Genomic DNA, 24,173 nt, shown 5'->3' with positions numbered 1-24,173 from the left:
AATGGATGTAAATATTTCATGGGTAAATTGAATCGAGGCTTCAGTGCCAGCAGGGAGGCTCCGTTGATGAGCTGTCGTTGGCCAAATTATTGCCATATAAAAATGTAGGTATAACAGAACTATGTGAAGCTCACCCGAAAAATTTATTGCGAGATATTTTCTTTTACGAATTTTTCCAGATAGCCATTCTTAGCTGATTAAGATTTCACATATAAGACCTACGTCACATATCTACTTAACGTACATAATGATTGGCATTGTTAACTTCTGGTATGTTTCTTCTACTGTTATGAGTGGAATATTTTACAAAGTAAGCGTCCTATCTTTGGGCCAAGTTGTTGGTCTCTCTATTAGTTGAGATTTTTGTAACTAAGTCTATTTAGAAAAAATACTATTAACTAACTTACAACAATACCTTTACACTCCACGCTCCGTTACTCTTTGCAAGGAGCATAGAGTTGTTTAAGAGTAGTTTATATGATGCACTTCATTTGTTGTGGCTTTTGACTCAGTTTTATTGCTCAATTGCAGTTATTTAAAGTTCTCCAACAAACGTTCTTAGCTGTTGCTTTGTAAATAAACACCCACGCTTTCACATACACTTCGCAATATTTGTTACAAAATGCATTTTGATCTCACTTTCTGTGTGTAGACCGTAATGTTGTAATAAAATCTCAAAAAAGGCGACAAGTGGTTCTGATTTCATCTTTTTGCGATGCTAATGACTGTGACGTGTAGGGGCCGGGTGGCACCCATTGAGATTATTCCCGCAAATTCATACGTATGAAGTAAATTCATGATAAGTAACATGTCCACATTAATCTTTATTATATTGCGTATCATTATAGAAAATTGTATACTTATAAGAATTGGTTGATCCAATATGTTAAGATAGTGAGACATATCTTTTTTAATTCTTAATTAAGTACGTGCTAACGATAATACCTACTACGGTATTTAGAAGCCACGACTTTGGTCTTACTTTTTAGTTCCAAGTAAAGTACCTAATATTAAACAGGACAATAAGTATTTATATGGGGGCTAAGTACCACCTTGTCCCATGGCCTTCTAGACCACGGGATGTAGGGGATCGGCCGCCCTTAACTTTGTCAAGGAGATTGAGCGTCGGTTACGACAGAGGGGATGTGATGCTCGCTCCGGATCTTACATGATGCAAAGGCTGTCCATCGCCATTCAACGTAGCAAAGCGGCGAGTGTCATGGGGACCTTTGCGCCGGGTGAGACAGGGCTGTTTGACTAAGCAGGGATCCCTGCTACAATGTTTAAGTAGGTATTTTCTGTTTTGTATTATTATTTGTATGTCGTTTCCCTGTCTCGGGCCTATAGAGTCCAGGACTTTTGGAAGGCGTACGTGGGGCCAAAGCCCCTTATATTTTTTTTATATAGTGTAAAATTGTATATAGTATATAGTGTGATTATATCTGTCGAGATTAGCCTGGGCGATTCTGTTCCACGTAACTATTCAGGTATATCTTTGATACTCCAACATCGATACGTTAAATAAAATACTCTGAGATAGCTGTTGTAATGAAAAACGATCCCATAATTCGGTCAGCATGTCGGAAAATACGAGTAGGTACATACTCTTGTTGACCTCGCCCCATATAGTGGTCAAATTCAACCTCCGCTAGATTCTTCCTATGACACGGGTTTCGAAGTCTGAAGTATACTCAACGGATAAAAGTCAAACACGATAGACTGTCGGATATCGAGAAACTTTTGTGAATAATATGATATTGGGAATATCTAAGGTATGCTTTTTTATGTGACTTAAGTTTATTGCAGCTTTACCTATGGCATTGGCTTGTACGCGAGAGGAGCTGATGAATGCCACCGAAAATGTTGTCCGAGTGGCAAAAAACTGGGCTGAAAAAATCTGAATGCCATCGAAACGACAAGAAGAAGAAGACCGATGGTATTAACTCCTTGGCCGGTCTAAGTTTTGATATTATAGTGGATTATAACTAAGCATACTTATAATGGAATATAAATAGTCTTAAAACAAGGCCCGCTCAGAGAGTTACCGATTCTAATTACTTATAACTCTTTATTTATTTATGACTAACCTCTAATGTTAATTGAGTAGGTATAATGTAACCTGTTGCGTATGATAGTGTGATTTTGCACATTTCTGTGAACCTGTTCAATAATTTGTGGTGAAAAGTACCCTAAACTTGTTGTCTTCGTAAATTCCTCAAAAAAAATCGAATGGAAGTTTTCATTGTCAGTACGATTGGTACCATGGGGCTGACATTAGTCACTGAGCAGTTAAAAGTCCCTTAACCCTTTCACGGACAGAGACCATGGGTCGTTGATGGTTCATAATAGGTAGTATGACACCTTGGAATCGGAACGTCCGCAGACGTTCTGTCCTTGAAAGTGTTAAACAAAATAAAAATGTACACACGTTCTCCTTTATATTATAGACGGCGATACGGCTCACATCTACCACGTTGGTCTAACAGAAAGCTCAGTGAGGTGTGGGTACTTAGATCATGCGATGGATTGACCTCCGACTACCTCATTCTGGACATAGTCGTGAGCGTATATTATATTACATAAACTATAATATACGCTCACGACTATGCTGGGCACAGGCCTCCCAGGATATTTATATTACTATATTGTAAATGATCTGCCTGCCTAAATGTCTGTCTAGTGTAATGAAAAATGATGTAGAATTTTAGTTGTTTATTTAGCAAGCTTTAATTAATCTGCCATTTCATTTATAAGATGAATCGTTTTATAGTAATAAGATGACAGAGAGTTGAATCTTATTTAATTGAAATTTTCGAAGTGTTTGTTAAGTGAATTATCTTTGTTTATATTTGTAAGCTAATTAACAGAAAATATAGGTAAAGACAGCACAACAAAGAGAAGAAACTGGAAGAACAAAATAAATGACTACGTTAATTAATTAGGTACATTTATAGGGGACTGAGCGATTTTAGTTAAGGAATAATGTTTTGACAATTATGGGTCTGGTCTTGAATAAGTATTAATACAAATTCTCCCTATCCATCCATAGGGAAGGCCCGTGCCCCAGCAGTGGGGACGTTAATAAAAAAAACATAAAAAATGACAAATTCTAACATAACATTGTTACTGGAACGAATACTTTATTGTATACGCAGGAAATACAAAAATACAAAACAAAAGAGAAATAGAAAGAGTACAAAGGAGCGGCTTTATGGCCAAGTAGCAAACTCTTCTTTTAAAATTTTCTAGTTATAAATAATTATTGTTATGTACGGGATTGATAGATATTTCACGTGATTAACTCATGTCAATCCCATAATATATAACTAATAGAAAGCACTATAGCTATTGATTTAGTACAACAATAACGTAATCGTCAGCCATTTTACCGAGTCATGATTAAGATTGTTACCAACCTGTGAAATTATTGAATTTCTGCGCTCAGCATTTTCTCCGTGGCAACGGTATACCTGTTACCTGGTTATCCTGTTACCTACTAAGCTTTCACAAAGCAAATTCAATGGTAACAGTGTGAATAACCCGTCATAAGACACTTTAATGTTAAGACTTTATAAAGCCAAAAGTATTAAGATCACTCGGTCGACGTCGGACAATGATGTTATGATTGTGACTTCTGCGAATCTCAGATTCTACGCTTAAATTGGAGCTCCCATTCCATTCATATTTTGGTAGATCTGATATTAGATTATTATTGAATTTGTCTTTACTTGTGCGAATGAAATATTTTTCATAAAAACGCGGGATAAATTCGTGTCACGATTCTGAGTAAGTACAAGAGTGAATAAGCTTTATATTTTCACTTACTTATACGTACGTTGTAGCCTAAAAATACCTACACCTCCGTTTGTTTGAAGACACCATTATTAATGTTCAGAGGGTATATAACATGTAAAAGTAAGTACATTTTTTTTGTGGTTTCTATTATTTAGTTTCATTAACATTATAATAACAATTACCCTGATGTGACGCAACCTGTAGTAACCTGTAATAACGTGTAGATTCTCTTATAGACGATGAAAAAAAAAACATAAAAAAATATAGGTACAGTCATGAGCAATATAATGTATCCAATTTAGGACTCTGTCGCACTAACATATTTGACATTTAGTGAGACTTACAGTTCAATTTGTCAAAGATGTTAATGTGACATATTAATGCCAAAGTGTATACATATAAATGCTCGTGACCATACGTACATATTAACTCACGCGCGAAATCACAAGTAAGAAGACCTTTGCCCAAAAAGGATTATCAAAGATACACATAGATTTTGTGTTTATATTCTGTATAGGTGTACTATTTATCTATGCAAAAGCTTTGAGTTTCGTCGCAACTGTTAACTGTAACTTATGCTAGCTTAAGCCGTCGACTTACATACGAACACTGCTTAAGTTGCAAGTTGTCAAGTAAGTTATAAGCGCTATGACACCTGCATCTTAGCGTTTCGCAAACGTTGCTCAAATGAATGAATAGCAAAGGGGTGTGATTTGCGCACACTACTCTGTTCAATATTGATCCATGTGTTTATTATGAGTACTTACTTCTACTTTATTAATTTAAAATAGAAAATATCTCATATCATTCTCGTCGGGTTATCAATCAGTCAATTCTATAACCACGGTTAGTATCGGCGCAAACAGGCCACAGATCACAGCCACTGGTGGCCAGCAAGCAGCAGTTGACACACTTTTTCATAAATGTTGTTGAAACACGCCACACATTTGCTACAGAGTACGCCCTACAAGAACTGTGTCCACGACACTGCGGGCTACACCGTAGAACAAAGAATAATACTACGTATAGAACGGCAACTCTCCGCTCCCCACCAGCGACTGAGCTAGGTTTACCTCACCCCCTCGGTCTTACTTTAGTTTTCAATGGTATAGGCGTCACATGTCACACACACAGATGCGCGTGTTCGATAACGTTAATGTATGTGTCTGTACGTATGCGTCTGTAAAACGAGGTGTTTTGTATGAAGTGTCTGGGGTGTGACACGGTGACATCTGTCACTGTCGCGCTGCTGCTTTACTCTCCGCGCGGTTAACAGTTATCCGTCCTATAAATTATAGTTCCTTATTTATAAGCAGAAAGCTGGTTATGAAATGTGACGAACACCAGTAGCTGTCGTTTCTGTCACCGGTGGTGGCTGTGTTATTCTCAGAGTACACTTTTATATTGTTCACTGTTTTAATTTATATTAGGGGAGAGCAAAATCAAATAAAATTACTCTGACAAAAAAGGAAATAAAGACCCCTTTTAAACTTCAAAACAGACGTTAATGTCAAAAAGGAGCAAAAAGGGTATGAAAGCTTTCAAAAGCTTCCGGAATAACAAATGACAAGGTAAAAAATATTATAAAAACGATAAACAAAAGAAAATATTTGCCCGCGAGAGTTATTTTCGTTTTGTAGATGATATTCACTATTTGGTCAGGACAAAATAGACACATACTTAGACTCTTTGTTTTAAATAATTTTACATGAATAAAAAATGTTAGACAACAGGAAATTGCGAAACCTTGATCAGTTAACGTGCGGAAAGAATTCTATTTTCTCTCTACCGCTCCACAGATTGCTTGCAGTTTTATCTTCGTAAAAAGATATTGCATTATTGTGGTAGATAAAAAAATACTACATAATTATAGTACAGCTCATCAAAACCAGAAGCATTTTACGATGGACGAAATACATATATCGACTTTTTCCTGGCTGGAAAGCGGTGAATGTATTTTTTTGAATTCCCTATTTTATTTTCCTATCAAACAGAGACGGATTATATTTTTTAAATGATTTTCCTTAACTACATTCAATGAAGTAAATTTAATTCTATTTGTACTGTCGAGCGTTGTGTTCGTTTCATAAAGTTCCTTTACTCGTGTAACCATCAGGGACCTACGTAAAGTTAATTTTGAGCAACCCTCGTAAGAGAAATGAGGGTTCCGTTGGCCGCATGATGGTCGCAAATGTATAAACAACAAAAAGGTAACAGCATTACAAAAAGATGGACAAGATCCTGTTTCTAGGTAAAGCGCCGATTGTGTTGGCAAATCAAATCACAGCGGGCGACGACGGGATCTTTTGTCCGTTAGTGAAATTCATGAAAACCTGCTACGAGGTCGATATCTACTGAGACTGACGCGCGACGTTACATTAACAACCAACTATTATCTTATCTTTCTTACCTACCGCATTTTTTCTGCATTTCGAAAGTTAGATTTCTGATTTCCGGTCTTATTTGACTGGGTTTTGTAGACGAAGCAAACGAGGCGATTTTAGGAAATCTATTTTACTGTATTTCTGAAATAAATGTCGATACAATTTTGCTGACAGGATATTACGTGCGCCTATCTGCTGGAATACTTGTAGTTCCATTTACAACGGCATGAGTTGGTTCACGGTTCCTCTTCGCTATGAGGACTCTTTAACAGATCTTTTGTCGCAAACACGTCATGTCGCTGCTATTAATAGTCTTGAATGGTCGGTGGAACCTTTTAAAGGAGTCGTTTAGTTGAGTGCGAAGGGGGTCCATTCACGGTTCGCCTGGGGGGACTGCTGACCTGCCGGCGGTTCATAGCCCTCTATAAACACGTCTGTCCGGATCTGCACATTGCTAATACACACGTGACCATAAATCGTGGAGATTAGCGGCCACTTGTCTAGATTAATATGCTGTATACGTTACGTGCATTTGTATCTGTACTTAAACATTTTGCAGCGACGTAAGCTTAACAATCTTTTATATTTTAAGGAAAGAGACTACAAAGTATGTTCTGATAAATATGGGATATCGGATAAACTGCTACGCTGTCAAATTGTTAGAATTCGGCCATCGTGCTTGTGGATGTTTGATGAAATTGTTCCAGTCAGGAAAATACTTTTATAAAATTCAACCTGAAAACTTATTATTTTATAATTATTAGGGAAAATATTATTAAATTAAGGTGGTTAAATTAAGCGATGCTTAACTAATCTTAATGAGGTGAAAAGATAATGTTTTTATTAATTAGGGTTTCCTTTTCACTCTCAACCTTACCGTAAGTTTCAGAAGAATAAAGTATATTTGATTTGATTTGATTTGAAGAATCTGGATTCATGATTGGTCTCGGAGACCAATGCGTACCACGCGGGGGCGGTATAGGTAAGCCGTGTCTTGTTGTACGCCTTATACACGCCGAGCTTTGTCATGAGCAGCGGGAGACTCGAGCGGAGAATGGGCCGGAGCAGAGCAGTGGCAACCCCTGTGTGTCCGACCACATCCTTCACGTGCTGGGCCATGGTGAAGCGACGGTCTATGGTCACGCCCTTAGCTGGGTTGTCCCCACTACCGTACCTTGCACGCGTGTCGCAAACAAGTGTAGGTGTTGTCTTTTTTTGGTAGCCACACGTGTTGTTTACAGTCAATATGATATTTAGGGTTTTTAATATTTCGCTGTTGCGCTATCATGTATAGGTAAATATATATAAATTATAATCAATACGAGTATGACCTACTTTCACAATTTATACAACGCAACGACTACACGTCGAGAAAATGAAATCGTTATAACCTCAATAAATCTGGATTAAGCCAGCACAAATTGCATTCATTTGTAACTGAATGTGAAAAATTTCAATAAATTCAATGAAAGTTGGAAGGTAACATGCACTGTTGTACCTAGTTGCGAAAATACAACACCTTTGAGCAAATGTTTCGAGGATAAAATGAAATGATTTGAAACAACTGTCGCCTAGGAACTTATTTGTTTTAGAATATTCAACAATTTTATGGATTGAACCAACGTTGCTTGGGGCGCAGTTACCTTTATGTCCCAACTAAAGAGGCTACATCTGCGCTGAAACAAAAATTTCACGTACATGCCTAAATTATTCCATTTTTTAAGTAAAATGTTTGGAAAAATTGTGAAACGATGTCGCTTTTATTAACTATCATAAAGATTTTGTCATTGAACGTAATGTGTACAAGCGGAAAATCTCATTTACTTTCCAGTTGATAAATATCATTTTTTCCGCCATGTGAATGTTATTTTGTACACTTCTTGTCTGAAGATAAAAATAATATTATTTGCATATTTGCGATAAAATTCCACTCCCTGTTCGTATCACTTTGATATAATTTTCAGGGTTCCGTGGTTCGCTTATATAACTCTTATCACTTAGTTTTGTGAAACCTCTCACCTATGCGCCTCTTGTTATGCGGTCTTAAAAGGTTATTGATTAGCCAAAGTCGAAAACTATAGTGCCTGTACGTACTTGTTGAATAACTTTTATCTAAATGTAGCAAAATATTTCTTACCTACTTACTTATTAAGCTTGTAGTTCTTTTAATTCTTACTTCTGCTTCTGTCGTGTGGGTTATGAGGTAGATTACCAACCCCATCAACCATAGTGTCAGGGTTACTATTGAGCCGCCAAAGGCCCCTGACATGGCTCAATAATTCTTACTTGAAACTGTACAAAATTTTATTAAACTGAATTTAGCGACGGAACCTGACCAGTGCGTATTTCGCTCGCACTTGTCCATTTTTTCACCATTTACACATTTTACACGCTATCTCGAATTTAATGTAACGGTTGGAAAAATGCCTGTGTAGGGATGATTTGTGGGACCATTTCGTTAACGAGGTAGGTTCGATAAAGGCTTATTAAATAATACTGTAATAGTCCCAGGTGTGTAATCCCACTTGTGGTGATAAATGCAGCGGTTAAACATTCACGTCCTTTGAATATTAACACATTTCCTTTCGGACTATGCGCGCCGCTTTTAATCCAATGTACCTGCCCTAGGTATAATGTGAATTCGACGACAAGTGTCCCAATAACTCATACGAGAGACAAACTTTTATACCACATACTTAATTTGTGACGTGCGCAGCGTTAAAGGAAAACATAGTGAGGAAACTCACATTCCCGATAAACGCAATTTTGGAGGTATGCGACCTAACCTGTAGGCAGTCTCTGTAAAAAACCAGACCTGTCGAATCTTCAGGTTAGGCAAGCGAACCCTGTGAAAAACGGGATAATGCCAAGGAGATAATGACTTAATGAGATTGTAATGTTTTTGCTGCTTTATATCAAATATCTTTTAATGGTAAGTGGCGGTGTGGCTAAGATAGAGCACGCTTAAATGGCAAATACCTGAATCATACCATCCCAGAAATTGTTGCTGATTGTCCGCGTTTAAGTTAGAGCGATAATCAGGTCGTCGGGATCGCACATTACGTTCTTCAAAACGTACTTAGGTATCTGAAGCAAATACACTTCACTTAGCACAGGCGTACCTAACAATTACAGGTAACGAAAGCACAATTTAACTGAGTAGGACTACTCTTTTGTAACGACGCTACATCGTGTTGTACTTGAATAAGTAATTTTGTCAACAAAACCCTTCTAGAAATGTAATGCTATTGAACAAAGTCAAAAGTGTTTAACTTCTGCTTAGGAATTCTTGCCTTCTGGACTTCAAACAGTCAATATTTTATAAATTCGACACTTCCTCTTTCAATAAAACTTATCATATTTTAATCTAATGGGACTTTTATAATTACTCATTCGTAAAATAAATACTTACGAAACACTTGTTATTTTCATCTCACCGGAACTATTTGCATTTAACGTTACAAAGTCGATTTTACGCGTTTCCCCTTGTTTAAATTCGGAATATCAACAAACTGGCCTATAAATTTATTGTGACAGAGATGCCAATTCTATAATTTTATATAAAATTACTTTCCTATGGATTTTAAAACTAATTTATCTAAAATGTGTTCACTAACCAAAATAAAATACACGAAAAAACAAACTGTGATTATGTTGGTACCTATTATTCTCTTCCCAGAGTTTTCTACTACTCCCTTTACACAGAAATGTTCTGAAAGAGCACAGAACGAACGGGCAAAGTCTTTATTAGTAGTTATAGGATTTTTAAATTTTGCAAAGCGAACTTCTGTTACCTAATGATCGTAAAATGAAGTTATAAAGCTCATAAAAAAAGTATTAAGAAACTTTAATATAGAAAAGTAGAGTTAATAATAGGTACTTATTGAAAATTCAGTTTTATTTAGAGGTTTTGGAGAGTCAAAAAAAAAAGTATTGAGATAACCAAAGTTTACTTAACTTGAAGAAGACAGATATTTCTCTCTATTCATAACTCATGGATTAACTATATAAGTAAGTAATCTAATAAACTCTTAAGTATATTTTATTCTTTTATAAGTGCACATAATAACACGTAACCTCAAATGACAATCTTAACCAACACAGCGCTCGATATTGTTTTTATGTAAATCCTGCCAATATAAAAACTATCGGTTTCCAATAGTTATTTGTTACAGTAACATCATCGTAACTGTTATTGCATTTTATTCATATCTCTTACAAATACGAGTAGATATTCACATTTTTTTTACAAATTACTTATCTTTAAATACTATTAGAGAATTCTGTGGTACGAACAGGAAAACTGTAATATTTACTTTTTACTGGACGCTGTGAACAAAAAATAAAAATCTTGATAATCATAATCGACATTGTTCCATTTTTTACGGGACCCGCTTATCTAACCTGAAGATTTGACAATCATTTGATACAAAACCTGTTTTAAGAACTTGTAATATTATGTATAATAAAAAAAAGTTTAAAATCACATTCAGGACCTTAAGGTAAAAAGTATCTTAAGTAGTGTAAACGTTGTAAATATCTTCAGTAATTCGATGTAGGTACCTATATATACATATAAAATGTTTCCGCCTTATTACAAAATGAAGACTAAAAATAATACCTGGTTTAAAATATAGTCCACGACATGTAAGAAGTCCCTCGGCCCCTACACTACTGTCGCAGATCTGCGCAGAATTATTATAATGACCTATCAATTTTATTAGTTACATTTTTAAGTATTTTATAATAACATATAAATAAAAAAAAATAACATGATAAATAGTAAAGCGACTTAGTGACGTCTCTATGTTCAACGATGACAATTTTTTGACAATTCTCTGATTTTGACAGCATACATTGGCGGCTATAGGGCGGCGCGGGTTATATTTGCAACCTGCACCTGGCTAACATGCACAACGTGATAAAATTTTGTCACAGTCATTGTATCGATTCTGACGATATAATTATGTCGTTTTGTCGATTGGTGCTAATATCTGAACCCAAATAAGTCATGTCGTTCTGTCAAAATACGAACAAAATAAGGTGACACGCATGTTAGGATAAAACACAAACTTATCAATTTCGATAAAATTTATTCAATCGATCGATAATTTTATCACACTGCGCATGTTAGCCCTGGGGGGCTACCGGCTAAGACGAAGCCGATTCAGATTGGAGCAAATCGAACATCGATTTGATCCTGTCGTACCGCGTAAGCAGCCAAGATGGCGATCCCCGATTCGTGACGTCACATGAAGTTCGGCAAGCCGATTGAACGAATGATTTCAGTACTTTTGACACTAAATCGCTACCGCGTAAAAAATCGAAGTTCGGCGCCTGAAGCCGATTCCCATTGGAAGTGTCAGTTGAAGCCGGGCACTTTTCAGTAACCGTGATCAATTTTAATTTCTTATTTTCACTGTTTTTCAACAATATTAGGAGCTATTTACGGTGGGCGACAAATTTTAGGAACATCTTAATCAATATAAAATTGATATCGGCGTGGATTTTCGTGTTTAAATACCTAAATACAGTGTCATGGAGATAGTCGTTTTATGGGCTGCTGCGGAAGAAAATGTCTTCAGAATCTTGAGCAAATCGATTGCAGGATACTTCGAGAGAAAAGCCAGTATATACTTCTCACAGGTACATCTATTTATAACATTATTTCTAACAAGTGGCTCAATGTTTACAGAGGAAAAGTTGCTGAACTTACTAGTAGCGATTTTTGATCATTTCATACTTATCTAGTTTGTTTTGTTTCAGAGAGTAGCTACATTAATAATTTTAGATTATCAAAAGATGCATTTCGGACTTTGTATCATGACTTAGGACCATATCTGGAGGTCCAATGCTCTACAACTGTGCAATCGACTTTAAGGTAGGTTACTATATTATGTTATATTTTACCTTATATTTTGATAATTAAAGTTATACTACAACATTACATGAATCCAATATAATATCTGTATGTTATATATTACAGTGACAAATGCTCTCAATCAGCCTGCCATCGTGAGATAATATATCAAGTTTCCTCGGACAAAAACTGAGCATGTAGAAGTCTCCAGAGGTTTTAATGACAAATTTGGATTTCTTGGAGTACTTGGATGCATCCACGGCACACACATTGCCATTATCCAACCTCACAAGTGGGAAGAGGCCTTCTTCAATAGCAAGTATTACCATTCATTGCATGATATGTTGGTAAGAATCATGCCTTTAACTAGCTACATTTGTTTTGATTCTTATGATTGAGTCGCTAAAAATATTTTAATTTTCAGGTTTGTGATGGAGATATGTGCATTACATTTGTGATGCATCCAATGGGAGTGTTAGTGCTAGACTGCTAGCCAAGATAACCATATTTGGAACAACAGCACTTTGAGAAGGGAAAAGGAACATCTCCTTAATTTAAATATGTTTAAGTTCATTAAGTGGACTTGTGTGGTCCTTGAAATGTAAATTACAAAGTCAGTGTGGTGTAATCAAAAGTGGCAGAAACAAACCTTTCTTTATTGGCATCAAATAAACTATTTTCATTACGCAGATTTATTTATTTTGTGTTATTACATAATTTGTTTCATTGCACCCCTCTCATTAACCAACCTATCTCTCAAGTAGATACATTTTTCTAATCTTGTGTCCATTGTGCTTAATAAAGTAGTTTATCCATCTATCTTTAACTTGTAATAAATAAATCCATTTATTTTGTATAAATACAAGCTTGCGGGGCCTTATGGGGACTAGACTATTTGTAATGTGTAATAGTATAATCAAAAAAGCCCTGCGGGTGGATCAAAGAAATGTAATCAATTAGAACATACTACAAATATAATATTGTTCCCAATTCTTACTATAATATGGAAATATAAGTTAATTGCATCCAATATCTTCATCAATACACCTATACAAATCTTTTTATTAGATAGTAGTTGGCAAGGAGTGGGTGTATAAATATACTATACACCTCTGCCTACCCCTTCGGGAATAGAAGCGTGATGCTATATTATTTTTGTTTCAAAATAGTTCTTGGTAAAATGATATCTAGTTGCTTTGTCTTTAATGTTACCCCTAGACAAACTCACTTAAATAACATGACCAAACTTAAGTATTTAAATTACATATAGGAGTGGGTGTATACATATACTATACACCTCTGCCTACCCCTTCGGGAATAGAAGCGTGATGCTATATTATTTTTGTTTCAAAATAGTTCTTGGAAAAATGATATCTAGTTCTTTGTCTTTAATGTTACCCCTAGACAAACTCACTTAAATAACATGACCAAACTTAAGTATTTTAATTAAATACAACTTCACTTAAATAACATAAATGGAGTACTTATACTTTAGCTTAAATATTTACATACAAGTTTATTGAATACATATGTTTTTACTTAGTTTCTCTAGTGTCTTCGTTCTTGAGAATTGTCATGCTGCTATTCTTTAACCTGTAATAAATAAATCCATTAATTCATATAAAATACATGCGAAATATAAACAGTCACAATATGACAAAGTTTTTATGACGTCTATCGTGTACATTAGTAATAGTCTTTATAGACTAGTTATAATCCTTTAGTTATTACTTTATTTATTTGGGTGATCCCGGCAAGGCAGAAATTTTGTAAAGTGGTCCTTCATGAATTAAAAGTTTAGGAACACTAGCCGACTCTAATGGAATGAAATACAATGTAAAGAAAATATTTTGGAATGTAATAAAGTAGCACATACAAAGGTATAAGGATATTTATTTTTGGCCTTTATTCTTGCTATAGTATGGAGTAAAATATGCTGATCAAGGAGGTAAATTTGGGTATATAACATACATACAATCTTTACGCTACATCCCTGGCGGGGTAGGCAGTTGGACAGACCACCAAGTGTCGTGATCCTTATAAACTTCTCCTACTTGCTCCAATTCCATACAATTTTTAATAAGTTTGAGTAAATTACCTTATATTGGTCTTCACCTAACTTCCTCCAGCAGCAGCCGAAGCAACTCTGTTTGCATATCTGCGGCCTTGCTATTAGCTTCAGCAGCTGTAGCCAGCCAGCTTGTCGACTGCTGAAACAAGTCGCTCCTCCATGTCTAGCCTCCGACTCTCTAGATCTAGTAGGTAGTAAATCGGTGATCTAGAAAAACAAAAAGATACATTTACAAGTTTCCAACAAACTATTTAAGTTGTTGAACAATGAATAGGTTCATTATGTGACTATTCTTTCTTGACTTGTTTCTTACTACTACTAGATTAATAATTTACTTACATTTCTTTCGTTATTGTTGTTATTGTATAAATTCTGAGAAGATAAAACTGTTGCATTCGGCGCGAATTCAAGTATGTCAGCTGATATAACATAACGTCATTTTTCTTTTTTTTTTGCGTTTCATTACTTCAGTTGCAAAAGAAAAATCCGTCGTTGCATTTTCCTTTTGTTTTAAACATTTGTAAGACTTTACAAAGTGATTAACTAAAAATATTATCAATTAATAAAAATAACATACAAAATTAGTCTGTATTTTTTAATTTCATAATGATATAAAATATTAAATGTTTACCAAATGTCTCAACGGAACGCAAGACCAAAAGTCATTCGTTCAATCATGCACCCCTCTAATATGTCTATTATTATCTATGGATTGATTTTCATCCAGATTGCAATGAACATCGGAAATTACCCGGTACCAAACGCCGAACTTCGATTTATCTGAATCGTTTTCAAGTCGCCGAAGTTCGGCGAATTAGCCGGTAGGCCCCCTGCTGGTACTGTCTTTAGTGTTCGTACCTATCATAATACGGCGCTTTTTATTTTATGTAACAAATACGATGTACTTACCGTACAGTGACAGGTCTAGGTCTAAGGTGATCCCTAGAGCTAACAACACGTCAGTCATTGTGCCACGATAGGATCCCTTGTCAACGTCTATGAAATACTAAGATCCGGTAAATAAACCCTAGATATTCAATTTGCTAAGAATCAGAAAACATTTCATGTGGACAACCGATTAAGGACATCCTCCAGTTTCCAACAACGATTACCACTTGTTGATGACCTTTTTGCGGCCTCAAGGGTCACTACACCCGTTTCAATAGAGCCCTTGAGGATAGAAAAGGGAAAAAATACATTTCTTTTAACCTTGCAACATTCATTTCTTGATATTATTTACTGTAATACGAAGTATTTAAAAAATAATAATAAAGAATGTAATCTATCTACTTTAGACCATGTCTAATAATTTACTTGGTTCTATTTATTGTAATGATATGTACCTAAGTAGTTATAATACTTTTAAATATTATGCTTTTTAGCGGCCTCATCAATTTAGCCATCTCGACACTGAAACATTTAGTTAGGCTGAAAAATATTACAATTATACTTTAATTAAAACCTCCACGCAAATAAAATAAGTTCATCTTATGTAAGACAGGCAAAATTTTCAATATATTTATATTACCGAACCACTTACGTCGAATTGCCGCTCGTTTACAATTAATTGATGTACGTATAGTAATGAAACGTCGATCATTTAATTCTGTAATATAAAGGCACGAAATTGAATTTCCGTCGTTCGGATTCGGAATAAAAACATATGAAATTCCACTTTCGCGTTTCATTTTGAATAAATATTTTTGAAGGCCTTTATTTCAGTATACCTATATTATTAATTTGTCAATTAGCATCCTTAATTTAATTTGTAAGTATTAAATTTTACCGACGTAGGTATTTTATATATTATGAATAATAAATATAATAATGGATTAATTACCTACTAAAATAGCATAATGCTATTGTCGAAAATTTATGTTTGAGTAAAATCCCATCATTATATTTTTGTGAATGAAAATTTAAGAGTCATCTCGCCACTTTTTCAATGAAAACGCCCCACCCAAGGTAAAATAATAACTGAGATAAAGAGGCTTCTCTTTGTTAACTGGTTATTTAGCGAGATGGACGAGAACTTTGCTTACTTACATGAATCTTTTTCATCAACATGATAAAGGTTACGAGGAAAACCAAATACTGAAGTCAAAACTTCTGAGAGACCGTCGAATAATTCGCATAGGTGCCTATTGCGGAAGAAGTGAGCGATGTTAATTACCTCGGCAAAGTTACATCAGTCACCTGGCAACTACTTATTTACTTAGAATAGTTTGGAACCAACTATAATTTCTGGAACTATGGCTTTCTTACTGGAGCAGGCAATCCGGGATAGAATTCTCGTAATTCCGGCGATTTATACAGCGGCTACGTCGGGCTAGTTACTAAGTTTCACATCGCTTATTTCGTTCGGCTGTAACTCAACTTGACCCAGTGCAACGGAAACAAAATATTCCTGAAGTTCTTTTTTGAATTCGGTACAATATACGACCATGGACTCGAATGTTTTTACTGGAACTATCGCATCACAGTTTTTGGTCTGTTTCGGTAGGAGGTTATCCCGCGGCGTAGTATACATTTTTAAACAATGTGGCAATCCAATGCTACGATTTTATATCTGGTTTCAAAAATACAAATAGCGATATCGATCATTTTCATACTCAAACTTATAACTTTTAAACGACTCTACTGCTATCTGAATGCTTTATAAATATTTGAGTATTGCACGTTCTCTAAATTATAATAATAGATAGCGTGCTGTGAAGTCGCCGGCTTTCTCCCGACTATGCATAGGTATGTCATTAATACTTGTGCTAGAGTCAATTACTGAGGAATATTTCAGCAAATATCTTACTGCAGTAAGTTGAGTAATGTGGGTTAAATGGAGAATTTGTACGGTTGGCAAATCCTGCTCGGAGCGGGTACTATTACGCAGTATTGCCAAACATATATTTAACGAGCTCTTAAGCTTTTACCACAGTTTGATTTAGTCTCGTACTTAGTTTCGATTAAAGACAAATAATTTACATTACTGGGAGAAGCGGGATGAAATCGATCATAAGCGATATTGAAGCGCTACTGAAGGAGATCACCTTACCGCACCAGTTGGGTTGGTAAGGGAAACTTGTGTACTTTCTGTCGCTTAAGCTTTCTGGCCCTAAGGTAGGTCATTGCCTTAAGATAACCCTAACAGTTGCCTAATAAGTGTGACGTGTTGCTGACCTGATTGTACCTAAAGGGTCCAAGTATAGTGTAGTGACGTGTCGGGAGTGACTACCAAGGCTTAATCTAACCGATCGAGCTAAAGGTTATTTCACTTTGTGGATCGTTTCCAACCGACAAGCTAACTAGGTTACTGGCTCTTCTGACTAGCAGGATAAACAATTCAAAGTTAAAGGTTATGTCGTACGATAATTTCAGAAAATTTTATCATTTTCATTCGCCTTCATTTTTAATAACGTCTTTATGAGCTAATAAGAAAAAGTTTATTGAATGTAACGAAAGATCTTTTACTTAGAAAGTTAATTAGAAAGGTGAATAGGTAAAATATGAAGTTATTATATACCTAATATAATAAGCGACCTTTATTTATTACTTATATCTTGCACTAAGACTTTAATTATGTTAAACAAAAAGAAGGAACCATTCCTGAGATTTTATATCTTAGTTTAGTAGCTATTATTTTGAACATAATAATGATCATTAAAACCATCTATATACCTTCTCTTAAATCATTTTACGATCTGTGAAGCCTATATATTATACATACATACAAACAGCGTATACATATACGGTCCACAGCTGAGCACACGCCTCCCCTCAAAGAATCTGAGGGGGTATAGAGCATACTCTACCACGCTGAACCACTGCGGGGCTAGTAGCCCGGGACCAACAGCTTAACGTACCTTCCTTTTGATAATGTCTCCATTGGGAATCGAACCCGGACCTCCAGATCGTGAGCCCAACGCTCTAACCACTCAACCATGGAGGTTGTTAACACATATTATACATCAATGTGTAAAGCAATTGGCTATTTGTGTAGGTAAGTAAATAAGATGAAAAAAGAACTAATTTATGTATTATTCCAATTTATATGATAACCTCCGAGTAACTATGGTCAAAATTCCCGCGAATTCTAAGTTTAAACAATACAGTGGCCCAGTTTGACAACAATGTTACCGTAAACTGTAAAGTTTCACACCCAGTTGTAGCTAGGGATGCACATTACGATTCGATTTTTGTGAAGATCGATTCAAGTGAATACGTTCTAGCGATTTTTTGAATCGATTCACTTCAATGCGATCTTAATTCGATTCGATTCATAAGTAAGATGAATCGCATCCTTCAAATCGCATTCACAGATAATCAACTTGTTATCTTAAGAAAGATCAAATACATACAAACGAATACCGACACTAAGTATATTTAAAATTATAACACTCCGTCTCACGCAATGTTCCTGTTACACAGCAAGGTAAGTTGATTTTGATAAACAATGAAACATGATGAGGGTAGATCAAAATAAGTAGTTATGGTTAAGTATTTATTTTTCAATGTGTTTTATTTTATGAAATCTTTGCAAATTTAGATAACGATTTTTAAAGCAATTTTCACAAGATCGATTCAAAAGGATACGATCCGATCCAAGGATCAATTCAGAGGTTTACGATCCATTACGATCCAAAAAATCGATTCAAAGTAAAAAATCGTGCATCCCTAGTTGTAGCGTTGTTTCCGACACCTGCCAATAAAAATTTAGGAATTACTTTGTACCTAGTACCTATAATATTACGGAACATAATACATAGTAAGTGGTATACTTTAATCTTTCGAACGCCGGAACGCGGATCTCGACCAGACACAATATAAAATCTATTGTGTCTGGTATCTCGGCATATGAGACGTTAAGAGATTATTTGTTTACTTAATAAAAAAAATACGATTAATATGTATCTACCTGGCTTGCATACTAATCTACTGATTAGGCGTGTACCTAAATAACCTTTACTAGTAAAGTGTGGGAGATATACACGAGAAAAAGGATTGCTTCAAACAAAGCAAGGAAACTCCCGTGCTGATTACAAAGCTTCACAGTTACCTGCTCTGACAAATGTGCCTTCCAGCTGCAGGAGACGAAAACACAACTCCTCTTCAATGGTTTTTTAAAGAATGTTTATTATTTATTAAACTATACCACGCCTGTGAAGGAAGCAATACAAGTGAATTCCATAGTCTATGTTTACTACGGTAGGAAATAGGCATGTATATAAATATATACCGGGTGTTAGTGACATCGTAACGAATACTGAAAGGGATGATTCAGACCATGATTCTGAGTTAATATCTAGTGGAATTTTCCGTCGCAAAATTCATGAAATTTTGAGTTTTGTTTTTAATTATTTTCAATTCCATATTGTGCTTTTAGCTGCATAGAACCCAAATTTCAATAAAAAAAACAATAATGACAAATTATCGAAAATTTTCGATGTAATGGAGACAACAGCTGCTCGAACGGGTCAACGGCCACACGCACCGCGCCGCGCGCCCCGCTCCGCACGCCCCGCTCCGCGCGCCCCGCGCCGCACGCCGGCGGCGGCGCGGCGGCGGCGCGGCCTACAAAGTAGGCACTACGAACCGATCCTATTTCTTTCTCTGTCTATCGTAAATTATAAATTTATTTTATTCTTATTCTTAAATGGACGGATAATCAACAGGCATAAAATTTATGGAATACACGTCAATTTTAAGCAGAAATCTAAAACAACCGACAGAATTAAGTTACCAGCGAGATACCTTTTTGATTCGACCGGGTTATTCATTCATTTACTCATAGGAATCAGGGCCATTATCTACCTAAAACAGTTGAAACAGTAAATAATTGTATTCTTTGTTGTCATTAGAATAACTAACAACCAACTAACACAACCACCACAGATTAGGTAATTAGTTACCTACTATGTCAACCATCCACCAACTTAGTATGTAAGTACCTACGCAAAACCTCGCTACACAAAAATCGAAAATAAATAAATAAATAAATCTTTTAGATCAATACCCATTATTGTTACAAAGCAAGACCTATCGGTACTATCGCTAGTATCGATCTAAATGTACTATCACTACTTTCGATAGTTTAGACAATTTTCAAGTTCAACAATTGATAATCTACCTATCGATAGTTCGGCAACTCCGCCGCGTAGGCAATGTCGGCATGTTCAAAGAAAAACATTGTCAGAGTGGAGTGATCTTATTTTTCTTGTTACATGTTGGTACCGTACCGAGGTACTAAGTACTAAGTTATTCGTAGTTTTAAATCTCATTGTTAAATCATCAGTAAAGAACTAATTAAACCTATCCTGTTCTGTGTACAATATTCATGTAACGGCTACGTGCTTACATAAGTACCTAGTAGACGGGAGCAACGACTTAACGTACCTTCCGAAGCACGGATCATTTTACTTTCGGACAATCAGGTGATCAGCCTGTAACGTCCCAACCAAAGGCCTTATAAACAGATTTTTGTGATATGTCCCCACCGGAATACGAACCCGGACCCTCCGCATCCCATCGCTCAACCACTGGACCACATAGGCCAAGAAGGTTCTAAGACATAATTAAAGGATCCTGGGACGCAAGACCTCCGAGTTAGGGCTTGTTTGATCTGTCTTGATGGATACTCGAACGTGAATAGCCTCACGGATCAAGGGCAACGCGCGCCAATAAAGTAGGCATTACGAACAGATACTAGGTATTTCTTTGAGTTGATAGGTATCAAGTGAAGTTTCCTGTCGCCAAATTCATAAAAAAATAGATTTTTTTCAGTCCCATATTGTGTTTTAAGCTGCATAGAACGCACATTTAAAACAAACAAATAAAAATTACTAATTATTAAATTTTATCAATGTCATCAATAATAATAATAACGTATCTACAACTTCAGCTATGCGCAGGTGAATAGCCGGCGCACGGGTCAAGGGCAACGCTCGCCAATAAAGTAGGCATACGAACAGATACTATTTCTTTCTCTGTCACTTGCACCATAAACATACTCTCTCTCTCTCTCTAGTCGTCGGCTCGACTCGGCCGCGGCCAGTGCGTCGTCGGCGCCCTTAGTCGGCGCCTTTGATGCTTTGCGCTAACGCCGCCGCCGCGCGCTTCCGCTCAGTCGAATACTAAGCTTGACCCGAATCGCGTGATGTTTTTCGAGGATATTTTTTTCGTGTTTGTGAGTGTTTGTTTCATTCTGTAAATGAGTAGTGTCGACTATGATGAGATCATAGACCATTTACTGCGCAAAAGTATGGAAGATTGTTGATGTTTATTAAAGAGCAAGGTGTTGTGTTTGTGAGTGCGTGTGATACCTACCTACCGCGGAGGAAACGCGATGTTGCATACCTACGTGACGTGACATGTTCTAGGGTACCTACCTAGGTACTTCATCCGAAGGAATAACAATTAAGGTAAGGCAAGAGTAGAGTTTTTATTGTTAATAAGTTAGGAACGTTTTAATAACTGGTAGGTAGGTACCGTGCGTGAAAAATCGTGGCAGTAGGTGTTCTACTTCAACAAACAACATTTTTAAACGTTGAACCACTACTAAGCATCTAAATACAAGAGAATGAAAACTCCTACCTAGATATCAACATCGTATCTCACACGCGTAACGTAGCCGCGCGTAAGTTTAGCGTCTGTGTGGCGCGTTGTTCGACTTACATTGCGGCACAGTAAAAATTGAAAATCTTAATTAAACATTTGCGACAAGAAAAACACCCACCATCGTTTTTAGTACAATAAAATAGGCGTTCCATTTTTTTTTTCGTTACGATGTCACTAACACCCTGTATACAGGATGTTAGTGACATCGTAACGAAAACTTTAAGGGATGATTCAGACCATGATTCTGACTCGATATTAAGTGGAATTTTCCGTCGCAAAAGTATGAAACTGAAATTAATTTAAAAAAACACTGAAATTTTCATGAATTTTCCGACAGGAAATTCCACTTGATATCAACTCAGAATCATGGTCTGAATCATCCAAATCAAATCAAAGGGAGATCGGGTCTTAAACCACCACGCGGGCCCAGTGCGGATTGGTGGTTATTAACGACTGCTAATGCAGCCGGGACCAACGGCTTAACGTGCCTTCCGAAGCACGGAGGAGCTCGAGATGAAAACTTTTTTTGTGGTCACCCATCCTATGACCGGCCATTGCGAAAGTTGCTTAACTTCAACAATCGCAGACCGAGCGCGTTTACCGCTGCGCCACCGAGCTCCTCAGTTCCCTATACCATTTGAGTAAACAAACATATTGTTGTGGTTTAAATTTTTACACTATAACCATTTGCAACTGCAAAATCTATGCTTAGCGGTTACAAAGCAGATCCAATATTGAATTGCAAACGACAATTTCTGCATCGCTTAAAAACTAAAATCAAGTTATTTCGTCTTTGTGGCAACATTGGCTGCAACATTTCAATTTGAATCTCATTCGGCTTTATCATAAACCGGGGTTGACACTCGTCGCGATGTTGGCAACAATGTTACCTGCGCCTAGATTCAACTCACAGCCACCTAATGGATAAATAAAAAACAAAAACATTTGATGGAAAATATGCTTTGTAATGCTCCAGTTCGTATTATTACTTGGAGGACTTACGTGCTTCAATGTAGATCGCATACTCAAAAATCCTCGGATTAGACATTGCAAAAATATATTTAAGTAGTTACTTACATATGTATTGATATTATGGTAATGCGGGTTCCACATGTTAGCCAGTTAGGATTACTTATATTACGAAGGACGTCACCCATCACCGTCAATATCATGTCATAAACATTCAATTCCAGACCCTATTTCGCGACCATTAAGTTTACTTTAGCTTCTTTCTTTGCCGAATGTTTGTAATAGTAAAGTAGAGCAACTTCAGGTATAGTGACGTCAGCGGGGGTGCTCCCCGAGAGGGTGAAAAATATTCAAATTCTGAATTCTGCAACCGGAGACTGGGCCCTTAATTCTAGTAAAATGTCTTATATTCTAGTAAATTCTAGTAACTTGAGCTCTGTATGCCGCTTTTTATACCAGGAAAATCGTAAAAGTCGCTTAAAAAGAGCAACGTAAATAGTATAATATTTAATGACGGGATGGACATGTGTCGCTTCTGTTTATCAATTTCAAAATTGGCTGCAAAATATCGTCATACGGCGTTTGGCTTTCCTCTATTCCATTTATTTTTTTCAATTCTTGCATTAGTCGAGTCGAATTGAACTGCATGGAACGAAAACTGTGGATCAATTTCAATATTTTAATTAATAAAACTGATTATTCTATAAATACACTCTAATAGTAATGACTTTACCTTTACCCTACAAATATAAAAAAAATATTTGAGCAGCTTTATATATGTATGATATGATTTTCACACGTGTAAAAGGTACGTAAGTAACGATTTTTTCCTCAATTCATTTTTGGATTTATTTGGCAAAACATCTTATATAACAGTAAGTATAAGGAAAGAAAAATGCGATTCAATATCTGTCGGGTGGTCTATCATCGGCTAATGCGATTGGCCAGAGTGCTGTCGTGTAGTGAGGAGTTGAACTTTGAGATGAAAGAATTGAGGGTAGGCTGCGACTCACAAAGGGACGGCTCAGTTTATTAGTGCTCTGAAGTTAATGCAAGCTTCACTTTGTCGTAACAAACATACAGGGCTGTCGTGCCTAGGCTTCTGGACTTTTGTAATACTTTACATAGTTTATAATTTTTCCAAAGTAAAGTTAGGTATCTGATGATTCAAAAATTAGCTATAATATAATACTTATACAGTCACTCTGTGCTGATCGTAATTTTTCTTTTCTTTGAGTAGATAGTCAATACAATATATTTCTGTTATCCCAAATTACAATTTAGAAAAACCTTGAAATATTTACCAACGTACGTACCCGATACGATATCGAACAGCGACCTTCGTCACTTTTGATACTACATAACTCACGTAAATATATTTCCCTTCGGTGTAAACAGAAACTATAGAATCAATGATGCAATCAATGATGAGTAGGATGCAAGAGAAGTGTGTTAGGATCACTTATGATATGTGCTCTTTTACAAC

At 36.1% G+C, this 24,173-nt stretch overlaps 1 protein-coding gene and 1 long non-coding RNA gene across 16 annotated transcripts in view; one reads left to right on the top strand and one right to left on the bottom strand.

Moving 5' to 3' along the window:
- LOC126367522 (potassium voltage-gated channel subfamily H member 8-like) overlaps positions 1-24,173 on the top strand; it is a 128,416-nt gene that overhangs the window by 15,227 nt on the left and 89,016 nt on the right. The gene's annotated exons all lie outside the window — the stretch shown is intronic.
- Positions 12,681-14,936, bottom strand: LOC126367575 (uncharacterized). Its single transcript, XR_007566501.1, has 3 exons — positions 14,450-14,936; positions 14,138-14,317; positions 12,681-13,632 (listed from the first exon to the last, which is right to left on the bottom strand). It is a non-coding gene; the product is annotated as an uncharacterized LOC126367575 (long non-coding RNA).

Source organism: Pectinophora gossypiella, chromosome 6 (genome assembly GCF_024362695.1).
Source record: "Pectinophora gossypiella chromosome 6, ilPecGoss1.1, whole genome shotgun sequence".
Classification (NCBI taxonomy): domain Eukaryota; kingdom Metazoa; phylum Arthropoda; class Insecta; order Lepidoptera; family Gelechiidae; genus Pectinophora; species Pectinophora gossypiella.
The sequence above is the reverse complement of the archived record's forward strand: the minus strand, read 5'-3'. Positions and strand labels throughout refer to the sequence as shown.